The sequence below is a fragment of the Papio anubis genome, chromosome 2, assembly GCF_008728515.1.
Source record: "Papio anubis isolate 15944 chromosome 2, Panubis1.0, whole genome shotgun sequence".
NCBI lineage: Eukaryota > Metazoa > Chordata > Mammalia > Primates > Cercopithecidae > Papio > Papio anubis.
In genome coordinates, this window is record NC_044977.1 from 62,724,869 (window position 1) to 62,744,214 (window position 19,346).

General features: G+C 39.6%; 1 protein-coding gene across 1 annotated transcript in view; it reads right to left on the reverse strand.

Moving 5' to 3' along the window:
- CNTN4 (contactin 4) overlaps positions 1–19,346 on the reverse strand; it is an 891,247-nt gene that overhangs the window by 865,142 nt on the left and 6,759 nt on the right. The window lies entirely within an intron of this gene.

Here is a 19,346-nt window from a genome sequence, read left to right on the forward strand (position 1 = left end):
ATAAAACCTATCATATAATACCTGAAGCAGGGAGAAAAGTCTGAAATTTTTAAGTGGTAAAGACTAAAAATAAAAATTATAGAAAATCTTTTTTGCCAGCAGCACACGCCAGCTGAAGGATTCTCAAGGCTGTATATTGTGAGGTCACCCACTAGCACTTCACTTTTGGGTACTTCCAGCCGCCTGCTGGACCTGGCCATCAATCACTCTCTAAGTAAAGCAGCTCTTCTGCAAATAAATGAATCTTTTCAGAACTGGTTATTTTTAGCAATACTTTGGCAAATATTTAAACCGTCACTGACTGGAGGAAGAAAGTACCTGGATGTAATTAGCATCTTTGCTAATTCTCTGTATTTTCAGATCTGCATTTTGAATTCTCTTCTTGTTTATTTGAACTGTTGATTAAGTGATTCTCTGCCAGTTAACGTATGCATTCACCGAACTATTGATTACTTCAAATGACTGCCTTGAATATTTACTGCTGGTTAAATATTTTAAACTTCTACCAACATTATCTTGTACCCAATTAAGAACTCATTGAGGCAGTTTTTTTTTTTTTTTTTTTTTTTTTAACTTCTCTTTCATTTTAGGGAGTATTCTTGAAGCTAATTACAGGTAAGACTTACTTGTTTCCCTCATTTTAAGGTCTAACTTTCTGGAGGGCAAATGCCCTGTCCTGTGGGAGGTTACTAACAAGAGCTTAGTGTAGAGTGTAGCGTGGGGTGTTGGACATAGAAGGAATGGAGAATAGGCTACTCTATTCGTGCCTCTTCTCTCTCTCCAGCTTCTTTAATTAGTTCCCTTGGCATTTCTCAGGGAAAAAAGGTGGCACAATCCCCCTAAAGTCTCACATTCACCCACCCACTACTTCCTTTTAAAAATAAGTTTACTTTAAAACTCATTTCTAGTGAATTTTATAACCAGACTTTCTACCACACAATTTAACATTATAGCTGTAGTGGAGTCAAAAAAATTCTTGAAGCCCAAATGTGCAATTCTTACCTGCTTCTCTACTGAAGCATAAGGGGGCTATGGCCCAAAGTATCACATTCAAAATGCACCACATTCATTCAGGACCAGGAGAGAAGAGATTCTTTTGAACTGCAAGAATATATTGTCTTTACCCCAACAGACACTATAAAATTGAGGCATCAATAACACTTTGTCTCGGCAGAGCATTTAAAACTTCCATCCTGCTTTACAATATATTAATTTAGCTGGTCCTCACAACCACTTTGTGAGGTGCTATTTCAGGGTTTCTCAACCTTGGCACTATTGACCTTTGGGCCAGATCTTTCTTTGTTGAAGGGGTGGTCCTGTGCATTGTAAGATGTTTTGGGTCATCCCTGGGTTGTACCTACTAAATGTTAGTAATATAATCCCTCCCCCTCAACACACACACACAACTAAAAATGCCTCCAGAAATTGCCAAATGTCCCAGGAGGGAACAGAGAGTGGCAAAGTTGTTCTCAGTTGGGAACCAGTGATTTATCTATAATCCTCATTTTATGAAGGGCCTGTTGCTAGAAATATTTAAGTGACTTACCAAAGTTTACTAGGACTTTGATTTATCCCCTTACTTAACCTCTCTAAACCATCAGCACATCTTTAACTCTATCTCTAAATATATCTCAAAATCTATCCACCCATCTCCATCTCTACTACCACCACATAGAACAATGAATCATCTCTTGCTTGGGCTACAGTAATAACTTCCTACTGAGGATCCTTACTATCTCTTTATCCTCGTAAATCCATTCTTTACATACTGCAGGGGTAATATTTTTTAAATAAACTAAATCATAACCCTGTGCAGCTTAAAGACTCCAATGCTGTCCCACTGCATCAAGAATAAAATCCAAACCACTCATCTTTTTTTATTTCTCTGATATCTCGTCCTCACCCAACATACTCATCACAATGACCTTCATATGCTTAGAATATGACAAGTTCATTGCCACTTTGGAGTCTCTACACAAGTTATTCGATCTGTTAAGAATGTCCTTAACCTTCATTGGTGGTTTCATCAGATCTCAGCTAAACCAACTACCTAACCTAAAGTAACAACTTACACATTTCCTATTTTAATTCTCTGCATACCATGTATTAGGTGTTTGTCTTGATTATTCACATGCTATGTTATTTACTGTCTGTCTTCTTCACAGAAATGTACACTCTAGGAGAACAGGGGTGTCTTGTCTATATTTTGACTATTTTGTTCATCACTATATTCCCTGAACCAGAACAGTTTGGCACACAGGAGGCACTCAATTAGCACATGTTAAATAAAAGCATTAAATAATGACAAGTCATTATTTAATGACTCCCTATAGTCATGGAGTCAGAAGCAGAATCCAGGTGTTTCATTCTATTGTACTGCTAAATTCCAATCACTTCAAAGCTATCGATCCATAAAAATATTTATAATAGAAATATGGTAGGGACAGGGGGAGAGAAGGTAAGGTGGGATCTCTGCAGTAGAAAAACTCACAATCAAAAGGGGAGTCCCCCCCCCCACACACACACACACAGAGACACACACACATATTTTAAAAGTACATGTGAGAAATGCCAAAATTTGGTATGAACATAATACAATTGGGAAGAAGGAAGTAGAGGGTGGAGCCACAGAATCCTTCATGCAAGAGGCTAGCTAAAGCTGCATTTTGAAGAACACATAGTTCAATACGTATTTCAGCAAACTGCAGGCTATCAACACTTCGGTCTTTAAGAGGTCTGGACTAAGAATGCCAAGTGAGGGGGAATTCCTCCTAGCTAGAGACAATGAGCTAATTATACTGCTTATATGTTTGCTGTAGGTATTCTGACATCTCTTGGCCACGGGCTGCATGACCCAGAAAGACACTTCTTCCTTGCCTGAGTGAAACAATGATTCAGCTTCCCCAGTCATTTCTTTGTGTGCCTGCTCAGAACAAAAGCTGTCATCTGTGCTGAATGTTGCCAATGTGGCCCTTGGCTGGTATATTGGAATAGCTCTGAATGGGATGAGAACATAAAACTAGTATCTTTTGTGATAAGCACAATTTAAGAACTTGGGATCTGTGACAATAATGACTAAATGATAAGAGCTGGTTTTCAAATAAAGTGTAATGGGCAGTCTGAAAAATAGCTCTGAAAATGAAACTCAAACTGAAGCAAATTAAGTCTTGAGTATATTCTATGCAAGTCCCTGATGATGGGGAAGGGGGAGGAGGAAATATATTTTATTTCTTTATACTCTCTTTTTCTTCTTCACTGATTCCATGCTAATTCAGAGCTCCAAAGTTATTTATAAATTTGGATATTTGGAAATAAATATTTTCTGGGATCTTAATTAGAACAAACATTTTGACATTCTGATATAATATATCTCTATATGATTTCACAACCATAAGTAAAGCCATAGGTAAAATTACTGTAAAATTAGTAAAAATCAACATGATACAAATACTTTCAGCCTGCATGTACCTACTAGAAAACAGCATAATACAAACTTGAAAGCTGACAACAGTTTCAATTCTATGTGTAATTCTGTTCAAACATTAAAATGACTCATCATCCAAAGTCATTATTTTTTGCTGTGATATGAGAAGATACATATTTCAAATGATAATAAAATTGAGAGTAACCAAGTTAATAGGAAAAGACTGAAACTTTCCAAGGAGCATTACCAAGAAGACAACTACACTTTACTCCTTGTATGACAGTATGGCAGATTTATGGTTCAATATGAATTTGTCACTAATCAAGGACCCCATGTGGTAAAACTGAAATATCTTCTACACTGTTACCCTCAAGAGATTTCTACATTGCCAACGTTCTCCACTTTTATTTTTCTTTTCTTTTCTTTTTTTTTTTTCTTTTTTTTTTTTTTTACTTTTTTTTAGAGGGAGTCTCTGTTGCTTCTGTTCCTCTGTTGCCCAGGCAGGAATGCAGTGGCATGATCTCAGCTCACTGCAACCTCTGCCTCCTGGGTTCAAGTGATTCTCCTGCCTCAGCCTCACACGTAGCTGAGATTACAGGCATGCAACATCACTCCTGGCTAATTTTTGTATTTTTAGTAGAGACGGGGTTTCACCATGTTGGCCAGATTGGTCTCGAACTCCTGACCTCAAGTGATCCACCTGCCTCGGCCTCCCAAAGTGCTGTTATTACAAGCATGAGCCACCGTGCCTGGACAGAATCCTGTACTTTAAGAAGTATGTATCTATATCCATCAGTTTTCATTTTTTCACAAGACTGATATTTTTTATTTAGGATACAGCTGAAAGCAGAAAATTTATGCCAGAAAACCTTAAATTCAAATCCAGATCTGACCATTGATGAGATATTTTAACACGGAAGACTGACAAAGCCTATGAGTCTCCAGCTTTCCATTTATAAAATGAAGCAGGCAACTCCTATCCCCACAGGATTATTTCTCAGATTACCAGAAATGTACTGCATTAAGGCATAGAACTATGATCCTGGCACATGATATGTACTCAATAAATGTTAAATGCAGAATAATTCATATGGATTCTTTCCTGCTCCTTCTTTCATAAATGTATATCAATTAATTCAGGCTGGCAAATCAAGAAAGAATGAAAAGAAAATGACAGCCTTTGCAATTTAAAAGTGGGCCATCACCCTCCACTACATACACAGGATGAATCCAGGTAAACAGAGCATCCGTGGAAAGCTAGAAAGAGCAGTAGAGGCCCAGGGTCAGTATGGAGAAGAGAGAACTAGGGAAGTGATGCCAAATTGTGAAAGTTCCTTAATAGTCACTATAACTTCAAGAAAGTTTCTTCCTTGATTTGCTAATGAAATAGTTCTGAGTTCAGGCATTTCTTCTTCTTTTTTTCCCTTTTTTTTTTTTTTTTTTTTTTGTGTGTGTGTGTGTGTGTGTGTGTGTGTGAGACTGAGTTTCGCTTTTGTTGCCCAAGCTGGAGTGCAGTGGCATGATGGCATGATCTCAGCTTACTGCAACCTCCACCTCCCGGGTTCAAGCGATTCTCCTGCCTCAGCCTTCCTGAGTAGCTGGGATTACAGGCATGCGCCACCATGCCCGGCTAATTTTGTATTTTTAGTAGAGATGGGATTTCTCCATGTTGGTCAGGCTAGTCTCAAACTCCTGACCTCATATGATTCGCCCACCTCAGCCTCCCAAAGTGCTGAGATTACAGGAGTGAGCCACCATGCCAGGCCCAGGCATTTCTTTTTCATATGATAGAAATGGATCACTGCTTAGAGCATAAACAAGATAGGAGTGATTCACACATAACACACCCCAGTCAACAAAGTCAATGGCCTTCCAAAAAGATCCCTTGTCTGTATTTCTTTATGCTTGGTATAGGGTAAGTACTAGTAATTGTTGAATGATGAATGAATGGTACCAGCAAAAATCGTTGAAAATAAATCAGAGGTTACATGACTAGCACTATAGTAGATGCTCAATATATACTTTCTGTATTGACCATATAAATGAAGTGATGAAGAAATGATAAAATGATGGAAGGATTGAACAAATGCATAGAGAGTCCATTAAAACCAACCAACCAATGAATAAAAGAACAACTATGTTCTCAGATTATACTGTAAGTAAAAGATTTTAAAGTCCATGATAGAAGCCAGGATTCACAGTAGGGTTCATGGAAAAGTAAAAATATAAAGTTGGCCATTTCAATAAATACTCTCACACCACTTTTATTCTCTCCACTCTCAGCACTTCACACACATACCTCACATCAGTCCTTTCCAAGTAAGACATAAAAGCCAGAGTATCTAAAAAATAGCAAAGAGACATCAATTCCAGCCTGTTCCCTTTACAGAATATAATTAGTAGATGACATATAGCTCTGTGTAAATTAGGGTCTTCTGAATTTTCATTAAGCATAGATACCACGGGTTACAGGACCTGCAGAAGTTTACTTATTCCTATGTCATCTCTAGATTTCTTCCAGAAGTTTATACTCAAAAATAGATCAAACATGTGAGTATTTACCAAAAGCTGAACAATATATAAGGTAATGCCACAATCCTTACTGATAATTCACAGAGAAAGTTGATTTCTTTTATTTCCTGCCAAGAATGTAATTCCATCTCCAGAAATAAGTTCGTTCAGAAGATGCTTTAGGCTGCTTCAAGCCAAACTAGGTAACTAAGTGTCACTGAATATTTTCTCTTAAAATATTGGGAAGCCAAGCTCCTTTGTTTTTGATGGCAAACCTCCAGAAGTAGAACAGCCATGTGATTTCCAGAGTGACACTTGTCAGTGGTGGGCTTACTGATATTCTGGAATCAGAACAAGTGCTAAACATATAAAGGTGTTAAATATTTCCCTTCCTGTGTAGGTAACCAAACTTAGAAACACATGCTAATTTTCCTCCCATATGTCTTATCTTAGGCTATAAAATTCTATATTGCATCAGAATAGCAGTTATTTCCAAATATTAAGGAGAACAGTATGGAAGTTCCTTGAAAAACTAAAAATAGAACTACCATATGATCCAGGAATATATACCACTGCTGGTTATATATCCAAAGGAACTGAAACAATACATCAAAGGGACATCTTCATTCCCATGTTTGTTGAAGCATTTTTCACAATGGCTACAATATGGAATCAAGCTAAATATCCATCAATGGGTGAACAGATAAAGAAAATGTGGTATATGTAGACAATGGAATAATATTCAGACATGAAAAAGAATGAAATCCTGTTATTTTGGACAACATAGATAAATCTGGAGGATGTCATACTAAGTGAAATAATCCAGGCATAGAACGACAAATACTGCATGATCTCACTTATATGTGGAATCTAAAAAAGTTGAACTCACAGAAGTAGAGACTATAAGGATGGTTTCCAGAGACTGCGAGTATAGGAAGGAAGGAATGAGGATAAAGGGTATAAAGTCTCAGATAGACTGGAGGAAGAATAGGTTTTGAGATCTGTTGCACAGCAAGGTGACTATTTATATATATACATATATATATATATGTATGTATGTGTATGTATGTATCTATAATCAATACTAATGTATATATCAAAATAACTAAGAAAATAGGCCAGGTGTGGTGGCTTACTCCTGTAATCCCAGCACTTTGGGAGGCCGAGGTGGGTGGATCACCTGAGGTCAGGAGTTCGAGACCAGCCCGGCCAACATGGAGAAACCCTGTCTCTACTAAAAATACAAAAATACCCGGGCATGGTGGTGCATGCCTGTAATCCCAGCTACCCGGGAGGCTGAGGCAGGAGAATCACTTGAACCTAGGAGGCAGAGGTTGCCATAAGCTGAGATCGTGCCATTGCACTCCAGCCTGGACAACAAGAGCGAAACTCCATCTCAAAAATAAATAAACGAATAAATATAACTAAGAAAATAAATTTTAAATGGCTCATCATAAAAAATTAAGTGAGGTGATGGATACATTAACTTGATTTAATCATTCTACATTGTACACATATATCAAAACACATTTTACTCTATAAATGTATACAATTGATTTGCCAATCAAAAATATTAATAATAAAATATTAATACATGACAATAAAACTTTTATTTTTGTAAGACAGTCAAACTCCTCACAAATTGAACTTTTTCATTATAATGCACATGCTAGTACTCTGGTAGCATACTGAATGAAAGAGCTAATGCTCAAGAAAATATTAAAAAATCTATTCAACATCTCTTAACATCTACACTTCCTCTATGACCTGCATTTAGTAGTAATCTATAAATTGTTTCATCTTAGTAATTTGTACTCATTTGTTTTGCCACATGTCTTTTAACTCAGTAAACATAAGCACCAGTGGAGCCAGAATTGCTAGAGTAATTGCAGAATTGCTAGAGTAGAATCTATCCATCTTCTGATTCCCTCTTTCTGATTTAATGAGAAATTTATAGTTGATTACAAAACTACATTTATACTCTAGGAAGAAAAATTAAAGGATGAAATTCAATAACTACCTTCTTGAGTATTCATTTCTAATTACCACAACCTAGTTCTCAGAGATCTCCTGACCTTGTGATATTTTTTGCATGTCTATATATTAATAGCAAGAAAATTTCAAACTCAACATAGAGTGCCCTATGTAAGGCACACAGTTGCTGTCTAACCAATGGCCATCATCTTTTTTTTACCCAACGGAAGAGTATGAGTATGAATTTTTTTTGAGAGTTTATCTATCTCTCCTCAAACCTGATGATGTGACTAAAGGTTAAATCCAAATTAGTCTAAACCAGGACTCTATAAAGCAAAGCAGGATATTTGTTTTGTAAGTATAGTTTTATTAGAACAAAGTCACACCATCCTTTTATAGAGAGTCTCTGGTTGCTTCTGTGCTACAAAGGCTGTATTAGGCCATGCTTGCATTGCTATAAAGAAATACCTGAGGCTGTGTAACTTATAAAGAAAACAGCTTTAATTGGGTCATGGTTCTGCAGGCCATATAAGCATGGCACCAGCATCTACTCGGCTTCTGGAGAGGCCTCAGAGAGATTTTACTCACAGCAGAAGGTGAAGCAGGAGCAGGCAGGTCACATGGCAAGAGCAGAAGCAAGGGGGTGCAGTGGGAAGTGTCACACACATTTAAACAGGCAGATCTCACAAGAAGTCACTCACTATCGCAAAGAGAGCACCAAGCCATGAGGGATTCACTTCAATGACCCAAACACCTCCCACCAGGCCCCACTTCCAACAGTGGAGATTAAAATTCAATATGAGATTTAAAGGGGACAGCAACCAAACTATACTACTGGCAAAGTTGACTAACTGCAACAGAGACTGTATTGCCTACAAAGCCTAAAGTACTTACCCTCTGGCCTTTTACAGAAAAAGTTTGCCAATACCTGGTATAAACTAATCCTGATTACTCCATTCCGCTTACCAATAATTGGTTTGAATAAAAGCATATGACACAATCCCAGCCAACAAGAGCACATGAAAACGTCTGTGAAACGTTATGGGGAACGTTTACTGGCTAACTGAGAGAAACATTCAGCCCAATAGAGCTTCTCTTTAAGTACAATAATAAAGCTGATCATATTTAAGCCTGATGAGTCAGTGTGTACTAAGCCTGATGAGTCAGTGTGTACTTTTACCTGTGGCCAAAAACTTCCTAATAACGTTCCCATTTCATGGAATGTAAGTGAAAGAAACAACTAGCGAGCGAGAGTCGGAACAGATGCGGGTAGCCACTAATAAGACTAAAGAAGTAACTCCCCTAAAAAGGCATTTACTTTTTATAATAATGCAGGCTTGGAGGGATGACTGAAGAGCCACATTGGTCTCTACAAAACACAGCGAGAATTCTGCTTCTATTGCATTTTTTAAAATTCTACCCTAAGAAATCAATACTTGACAATTAGCCATGATTGCAAACAATCACTAAGATAGCCATACATTTTTAAACAAAATGAAAGATTATTTCACATGAAACAGCCTAAGTAGAGGCTGGATAACTTATAAAGAAAATAGTTTTAATGGGTTCCTGGTCCTGCAGGCCATATAAGCATGGCACCAGCATCTACTTGGCTTCTGGGGAGGCCTCAGAGAGATTTTACTCATAGCAGAAGGTGAAGCAGGAGCAGGCAGGTCACATGGTGAAAGCAGAAGCAAGGGGATAGGGTGAGAAGTGTCACACACATTTAAGCAGGTAACTTGTAAGTTACCCTCCTCTAGATAGTTAGATGTGACTAGAGAAAGAAAGGATTACTAAATTTTCATTTACTTAAAAAATTTCCTATCAATGAATATAGTCTGATTTAAGACAGTCCCATTTAAAGTAGCATTCATTCAACAGATAATTACTGAGCATCCACTGTACACTTCGTACTTGAGATATAGCAGAAGACAACCAAAAATGACCCTTGTTATTGAGGAATTCATATTATAGTGGGAACAGCCCAATGAAAATCCAAAACAGTAAATAAGCAATGAAAACAGTGCGATGAAGGAAACATAGGACGGTAAAGGAAAATGGTACTATTGGAGGGATTCCGGGGAAAGGGGTATCTGCATAGATTCAATGGGATACAATTTGAGCAAAGATGTGAAGGAATTAAAAGGGTTAAGGAGGTGACTTGGTAGTCAGAAGATCCAGAGAAAGTAAAATGTAAAACACATGTTCATGCCTAACATATTCAAGGCCACTGTGGTTTGGAAAAAGTAAGAGGAATAGCAGTAGTAGAAGAAATTATAGGCCCACATTAAGTAAAAATCTGTAAGTTATTGTAAAGACTTTGGCTTATGCTCAGGGTGAAATGGAGGATCACTGCAAGACTTGAACAGAGAAGTGCTATGACCTGATACACAATTTAAAAAGATCACACTATGCAGAGACTAGACTATAGTGATGGGAGTGGAGAACAATGAAATGCAGGAGAGCTGGCAAAAGGTATTAAAGTAGCACAACAGAGAGACCTGGTAGATGCGGAGGTGGTAAAAGGCTGCCTATTTCTGAGAAAGAGACAGAGACAGAGACAGAGAAAGAGAGAGAGAGAGGAGAGTGTGTGTCCATTTAAATTTTTTAAATTTTCAATAACTTTAAGTATTTTCTAGTAATTTGCAAAAATTTCCAAACTAAAAATTGCTAGGAACAGTAAAGAATACACCTAAATCTCCTATCTAGTTTCCAGTATTGCAGCAACCAAATACTACAAACTGGGTGGCTTAAAACAAGAGTTTATTGTCTCACAGTTCCAGAGGCTAGAAGTCTGAAATCAAGGTGTGAGCAGGGTCATGCTCCCTCTAAAACTTGTCATGAAAACTTCTTCACGGCTTCTGGTGGTTTGCTAGCAAACTTTGGCATTCCTCGGCTTGCAGCTCCATAACTCCAATCTCTGCCTCTGTTTTCACATGGCATTGTGCCTGCCTGTCAATCTTCGCATGGCCCTTGCCTTATAATGATGCCAATCACAGTGGGTTGGGGGCCCACTGTACTCCAGTATGACATTATCTAAACTAATTACACATACAACAATCCTATTTACAAATAAAGTCATATTCTGAGGGACTGGTGGTGAGGATTTCAATATATCTGTTTTGGCAGGACACAATTCAACCAATAACAATTTATTCTTAATATAACATTGTATCCCATTTGATTTCTTTCCTTTCTTTTCTGTTGACATGGGGTCTCGCTCTGTCCCCCAGGCTGGAGTGCAGTGGTGCGATCATGGTTTCCTCCAGCCTCAACCTCTCAGGCTCAAGTGATTTTTGGTCCTTAGTTTCCTGAGGAGCTGGGACTACAGGAGCACACCACCACACCTGGCTAATTTTTTTTTTTTTTTTTTTTTTTTCAAGAGATAGGATCTCCTTGTGTTGCCCAGGCTAGTCCCAAACTCCTGGGCTCAAGTGATCCTCCTGCCTCAGCCTCCCAAAGTGCTGGGATTACAGACATGAACCACCATGCCTGGCCCAATTCACTTTCTATAATTATACATATAATTATTTTCCCTGAACATTTGAGACAGACAACATGATGATGAGCCTTGTATCTAGATATTTCAGTATTTCCTCTAAACAGGGACATTTTCTTATGTACCCATAGTACAGTTACTAACTTCATTGAACTGAAAACAGTCACACATCACTTAACAACAAGGATGTGTTTTGAGAAATGTATCATTAGGCAATTTCATCATTGTGGGAATATTACAGAGTGTATTTACACAAGCCTAGATGATACAGCCTACTACACACATAGGCTAGGTGGGATAGCATATTGCTCCTAGGTTATACTTGCAAACAGTATATAGGTTATACATTGTATTGTATATATATTGTATACAGGTTATACATGCAAACCTGTATAGCATGTAACTGTCCCAAATACTGTGGGGCAACTGTAACATAATGGTATTTGTGTATCTAAACATATTTAAACATAGAAAGATACAGTATAAATATAGTATTATAATATTATGGGGGCCTTAGTCATGCATATGTGATGCATTATTGACAGAAACATCATTATATGGTGCATGATTATATTTGTACTGAACAGTTATCTAATCTGCTGGCTGTGTTTCAATGTTGTTAATTCACCCAGTAATATTCCTTTTAACATTGTATATCCTCCACTTCAAGATCCAGTCTACGGCTGCATACTGCACTTAGTTTTCACATCTCTTTATTATAGTATCCTTTAAACAGTAAACCTTTCCAGCATTTTTTTCTTTCATTATACTTATACTTTTGAAGAATAAAGTTGATGAGTCATTTTTATAGTCTCTTCTATCACTCTGATGTTCTTTATCAGAAGTGTTTTTTCCCCCTTCTCCTTCAAACTTAGAAGTGTTTTATTTTGTGTGTGTGTGTGTGTGTGTGTGTGTGTGTGTGTGTGTGTGTGTGTGGTTTTTTTTAATAGAAGAATACTGAGGCTTTAGGACAAGTCAGAGCCAGATCAGTCCATAAATGACAATGCCGCAGATGCTAGGATATGTGGAGGGAATTTTCCAAAAAGAAAGAAATTCTGTACTGAAGAGATAATAGATAAGGGGGTGCAGCTTGAAGTCTAAGTTTTCTCGGGGGATGGAACTATGGAGAAACTTGTGTTGCAGGAGAATATGGGCAAAGAAAGAAGCTGTCAACTCCAGTAAAGATGCACCTTAAGTGAGGGAAAGATTGGGTATCCCAAGGCTGATGCACTAAGAGAGAAATAAGGAAATCAGAGCGAGGGCAAAAGGCAGTACTGAATTTCAGCAGTTGTCATCTTAATAGTAAAGCTGTATTAGAAGTCTGTTATATGCCTGGATTACATGGCAAAACACACATCCACACTCACAACCACACTAGTACACGACAAAACACACATACACACTCTCACACCCACACTACGTCACCCATCACAACAACAAATGTTTGACCTCATTATTTATTTTTTTTTATATGGCGGGGAGCTAATAGTGGTTTTGGTGTAAAGTTAGAAAGTAGAAAAGAAAAATCAGTAAGCCATTCACAGAGTAAGTAAACATGTGTGTGGCTCAAAACAAATCAAATTATTGCTCTGTATAACTCCAACTGCTCTCACAAGCAGCAGAATTTTGTTAAATAGATAACCTCACCCACTTTCCAATTCAGTTGTATGCAGTTTGGGGCATGAACTTGGAAGACCTGAATTGCCCAGTATGACTAGGTAAGAAAAAAATTTAAATATTTGAGGGCCAGAGGTGTCATGGAAGAGAGGGATCAACCTAGTGGCAGCACCACATGAGTAGAGAAGGGAGGTTTGAGAGGTCTCTGGTCAAAGCAGCCCAAAAGGAAGGTAGAGGACAATTACTAAGAATGGCTTTTAAAATTATTTGCTACGGGGTGTGCTCCCATCTTTCTCCAGCTTGTATCACTTAGAAAATCTTTAATGTAGGAGCTACACTGCTCAGTAATGGTTTTCTTGTGAAAATAGATTATTTTGGGTAAATTTGAGAATGGTCTGGTAGTTGAGTTCTATGTCTGGGTTAATGCCAAAACACACACACACACACACACACACACACACTAAAAATACATTATAAGTTGGGCATGGTTCCACGTGACTGTAGTCACAGCTACTAGGAAGGCTGGGGCAGGAGGGTCGCTTGAGCCCAGGAGTTCGAGGCCAGCCTGGGCAACATAGCAAGACAGACCCCATCTCTTCAAAACCAAACAAAAACAAAAACAAAAGTACATTATGCCACTAAGCTTGAGATGAGGATAGAGGAGATTCTGAGAGAGTCAAGCACTGTGAAATCACAAAAATTCCTTGAAAACTCAAGACTTTCAAGGGCCTTGAATTGGTGAGGTGAAAGTCAAGAACTTCAGACATAAAGACCAACTCAGCTGATATATGGATATATGTGAACTATATAAAAAATTGTACTAAGGTAGGGGTGTGTGTGTCTATGAGATATATATTTGTGTGTGTGTGTGTGTGTGCATGCATAAAGTCCTGACCCCAAACCATACACCAATGTACGCACTATGCTGCAAGGTTGAATTTAGAAAATATCAAGCCCAAACAAAGCTGTATAAATGTAATAGGCTGAGGATGGATGGTGAGATCTGCTAGGATGAATGGAGAACAGGGGTCCTATAACTTCATCTTTTATTACCCTCCCACCCACCACCCAAGCAGACTTTCCCATAGCTCTGAGATGCTGGCCTGGAACTATAGACTAGAGTATTCACGTTCAGTACCCAGTTCTAAAGGAAGTAATGTGCTGCAGAAAAAAAAAAAAAAATGGAGAAATCTCTCTAGCTCCTAAAGACCCTTTAAGCCCACGGCAGAACTCCAGCTCAACTTTTTGAAGCATTTTATCTATTTTATTTTCCCTGTGTAGTGTAGGACACCTCCGTTTTTGTGCTTCCTCTAGAAAAATTCTTTTTTAATCAATATTTCAGAAAAAAAAAAAACCCACAAAGACACACACATACACACACACACACACACACACACAAGTCAGATGTGGGAACCCTAGATCCACCCAACTGCTTAGATTGACTCTTGTCATTTCTACTCTTCTTTGAATTTTACTAAATCAATGAGATGAAATGTCTCAGGAAATATTTGACCATTATCCTTCTAGTGGAACAGACTGAGCAGGGCAAAGGTTAGAGCGGGGCAGAAGGCTTCTTGCCAACGCTCACACATAAACTCACAGAGGACTCTGGGGTAGAATCTCAAACACTGATTCAGTGACCTTGAAATGGACTATTAAGAAAGCACAGTGTATCTGCAGGAAAGCAGAGTCTCACGGCACTTGTTCATCATCACCTTCCTGTATGAGGAGACACTGGTCCAAGCCTTTGTGTCACAACTGATTTGAGGAGCAATGATGAGTCTCTAAAGTCATCGGATCAGAAGATAAAAACTTACCTCTGGTAACCACAGGTCTAAAATTTGGCATCCATCCTTGGCAGAAGGTTACTGACTAGATAGTCACCTGAGAATCACTCACTGAAAGTTCGTTATTTGAGTTTTACAAAGAACATTAGAAAATATTTCAGTCACTTTAAAAAATGAATAACACAGGAATGGACACAGAGTTCTATGGAAAGTCGTATTTTTCATGAATAATGAAGAGCGCCATGTTGCTGAGAGAGAGGAAAGTCAGAATGGGGCTCCAGTCCCTCAATTTGTTGTGCCTGTTATTGCACTGCAGGGTCACCATCCCAGATGAAAGGAATCTGGCCGAGTCTGACTTCAGTCTCGGTGTAGCCTCTTCTGTCTCTGAAGGATCAGCTCAGGCCATGGACTCTAACTTCCAGGTCAGCCTTCTAGCGGCAGGCATCGGTGAAGGACTTGTTCCTCCCTAACTCCTTGCACTGTGTTTTACGTCAAGAGCATCTTTCTCTCCACACATCACAGACCCCTGCCTGGGCACACCCTGCATGTGGAAGCTGGCAACCTTTTCTTTTTTAGCCTGGATGTCAATAAGCATTTGAAGACATGAGTCAAAAAGAAACTGGATTTTCAGATTTTGGAAAACAAAAAAAGAAGGAAAGGTCATTTCCAAAACATCTCAGGCCAGGTTATTGGCTGAATTTTCTGAATTCCATAGAATTACTTAATGATGAACAGGGCAAAATCCTCAGTCCCTCCAGAGCACTGAAGGGGAAGCAGAGCAGCTGCAGTGTACATAGCATCTCCCAGATATCAAGAACTTGGGACATGATTTGCAGCGCAAGTAAAGTTAACTCTCTTGGGAGGGCACAGGGAAGTCTTTGTAGCTTACAGTCTTAGTCTGTGGCAGCTGTTCCCCAAGAGAGTCTCCCTTTGTTTTATTATCAATGTGAAGCCCATTGCCATCCAAAGACTAATGCAGGCTAAAGAATTTCTACTGCTTCCTCAGCTGCAACCTGTATCCCACGCCAAGGCCCAGCTCCATCATCTTTCTGCAACTTTGCCCTAATTACTGCCTTTCTATCTGGCTCAGAGATAACCTGAGAGGCCAGATTTCAACCCTCTCTCCTTCTCAGATTAAGGCCTAGAGAGTACCCCTCCCTGGAACCCAGAAACAAGTATAGTTGCTCACCCAACCTGAAATTCTACACCTGAAATGGCACTGCAGCAGAAATAGCTAAAAGATTTCTGGACTTTATTTACCTATTGAGGCCCAGAGATCTTTGGAAGCCTCCATGCCTCCAGTTCCCAATCTTCCCCAGGACAGCCTGACCTTCTCATCATATGTCTTAGTCTCTATCTTTCCTGAAGAATTTGTTTTCAGCAAGGGAATGAGGAAGGAACTTGGACACGGCCTTCAACATAGGCTCACAGAACAGGAGAAGGACCAGGCCTACAGCATCCTAGAGACTCTTGCTGATGCAGCCTAGAGATAAATTATTAGGAACCTCTCAATTGAAAGGTAAATATGGACTCTCAAGGACTTCCATGTCGAAGGGCCAGAGCAACAAGGATCTCAAGTGGATTGCACTGATGCACCCAGGAAAATTCTATTTAGAAGATGCAGAAAATTTCACCTAGGGAATGAACTGGGGAAGGGCTCAAAAGATAACCAATCAAGGGGCTCAGAAAGCCTCCTTGATCCTTCCTTGATCCAGGCACTTGACAAGTAGGGCAAACCCACTTTTTTTTTCTCCCTTTTCATTCTTGCTGTCATCTTAAAACCCACTTGATTTGCTTTCACAAGTGGCAGAAGTGGGGTGCACTTCTCATGGTCCTTGAATCCATAAAACCATGGTGTCAAAAGAGAACATCTCAATCCTGGCCTTTTCACCATGCCTTTCCCTACTCAGAAACCCATGTTTCACAGGCAGACTCAAAATCTGAGCTGAGAGAAAATAGATAATTATGGGAGAAAAATGTAGCATCTAGTCCTCTCCTGTGGGTAAGCAAGGCTAGTGGCACAAGGTGGTCCTGCTTTGATATTTGCAAGGGCCTTGCATAGACTCATCAGATTAGGGCAGACGGAAAATACATCTCTGCACATAGTAAATATTGTCACCTCTCACACACTACAACTAAGACAGAACCTGGCAGAATGTGACTAAAATGGGGGCCAAAAGGGCAACCCAGAGCGAACTATAAGTTAAACAACAGCAGATCGTGAACCCAGGAATAAGAATCGGAATTGTGCCCCAGGGGACGGACTCTAGCCATAGCAGAGGCGTGCTTCAGAGAGTAGAGCCACGAGGTGAAGTTAGAGGTGCCTTCAAGGACCAATGGTTCCAAGGATATGGCATAATTAAGGCTATGGAGTCCCACATGCCTCATAAAACAAAACCAGAAAATCAAATAAATTAAGCACTCTGAGAACTAATTAGCTTAGAATCTCCCAAATATTCAATGACAATTTGGGTAGTCTAAGGGCTATAATAACCAAGAAATACTTTGTACCATTATTGGCAGTCCAAGATCTCTGGAAATCATGCCCTGAAGACCATCTTTCTTCTTAGTTAAAACTCTAAACAGAGGCACAGTCTGACAGCAGGGCTCATGATCGTACCACTTAAGTGCCCACTGACCCAGAAAATTTGCTAATGGCTCACAGCCTCATCCCCACAGCATACACTGTGGGGATATGGCACCTTCCCATGTTTTATAGATCCACTTAGAGTACATAGAAAGTACCCTTGGGTAGCAAGAGCTCGAATGCCCTAAGTTTCAGGCCCTCCTGAAAGATCTGGGATACTAATTTACAGCAAAGTGAAAAAAAAATAGGAATCCCATAATAGCCGTTTCCAATTAGTAAAGAATCCAGAATTTGGACACAGGATTGGGGACTTCACACACTAGAGGGAAAGCACTTTCCTGCAAAGTTCATAGGAAGAGAGAGACCCTGGTGAGCAATGTGTCCCAATTTCTGCCCCAAAGAAGACAGGCTCCTCAAAAAACTAAATTCAGAGAATGGATGAGTCATTTGTCTCAGTGGATACATCCCAAGAGAGAAAACAAAAGCCAGTAAGGTGCCCTGCTAATGCCAAATCAATGTCAGCCTCTGAAAAAAGCCCAGGCCAGGCCCCATTCAAACCAAAGTTGTCTCTGAGTGGTGTGGACACTGAAGATAACATGATAGTCACACGATGAGGAATCTAGGCCCAGGCAGAGCTTGGAGGTAAACGGTGCCGTGATTGTAGACCACTCTCCCTTCTTAAGCAAAGCAAAGTAACAAAAGCCACATCCTGCAGCCTTCACACAGATTTTGAGGACCTGAATTTTTGGAGAAGGGGCAGCATCTTTGTCCATTTGTGCTGTTATAAACAAATAACACAGACTGGGTCATTCATAAATATAGAAATTTGTTTCTCACACTTCTGGAGGCTGGGAAGTCCAAGACCAAGGTGCCAGCAGGTTCAGTGTCTAGTGAAGGCAGCTCTCTGTGTCCAAGATGGTGCCCTGTTGCTGCATCCTCCAGAGGATGATGTTGTGTCCTTACATGAAGGGATGGAGGGGTAACTCGCCCCCTCCAGGCCTTTTATAGGGCACTTCATCACCTCCTAAGGGCCCTCCCTCATAATATTGTTTCACCTGAGATTAAATGTCAACATGAGTTTTGGAGGGGACACAAACATTCCAACCATAACAAGCAAGTGGTTCATAAACAGGAACAGAGGTCCTAGCAACACTGAAAAAGTCAATAGTGTCTGAAGCATCCTCCTTCCATACTTCCCAATTAGCCTGTGTTCCCAAGCTGGCTCCACCAACAGGTGTCTAGGTTTCGAGATACCACAGCTCACCCTCACCCATGCTCTGGGCTCTGTCTCTTTGGGCTGTCATTTCTAGTGAGCTCCTTCATCATCATGAAGTCCTCCTTCATCCCTTCCTGGAAGGGAAGTTCTTTTTAATGAAAATTTCAGGCTGGTGTGGTGGCTCACTCTTGTAAAATTCTCACCCTTGGGAGGCCAAAGCTGGTGGATTATTTGAGCCTAGGAGTTTCAAACCAGCCTGGGCAATATGGTGAAACCTCGTTTCTACCAAAATAATAATAATAAAATGCAAAAATTAGCCAGGTGTGATGGTGTGTGATAGTAGTCCCAGCTACTCAGGAGGCTGAGATAGGAGGATCGCTTAAACCCAAGAGATTGACACTGCAGTAAGCCATGATCACGCTGCTGCACTCTAGCCTAGGTGACAGAGCGAGACCCCATCTCAAAAAAAGAAAAAACAAAAAAAGAAAATTTCAGTTTATGTGAACAAAATATATTTCACTACCCTGTTCTCTGAAGAGGACAGTCTCTGTTATCCTATCCAAAAAATATTTTTTTCCAAATGTATTTGTTTCTTCTAATAGGAGAGTAGTATCTTCCATCTCTGACACATTTGGGGTAAAGGCTTATGGCATCTTTGTAGCTTGGGGTGGTTATGTGAGCATCATTCTCAAATATGACATTCCATGTATGGCTTTGGTTGCATGGCCATT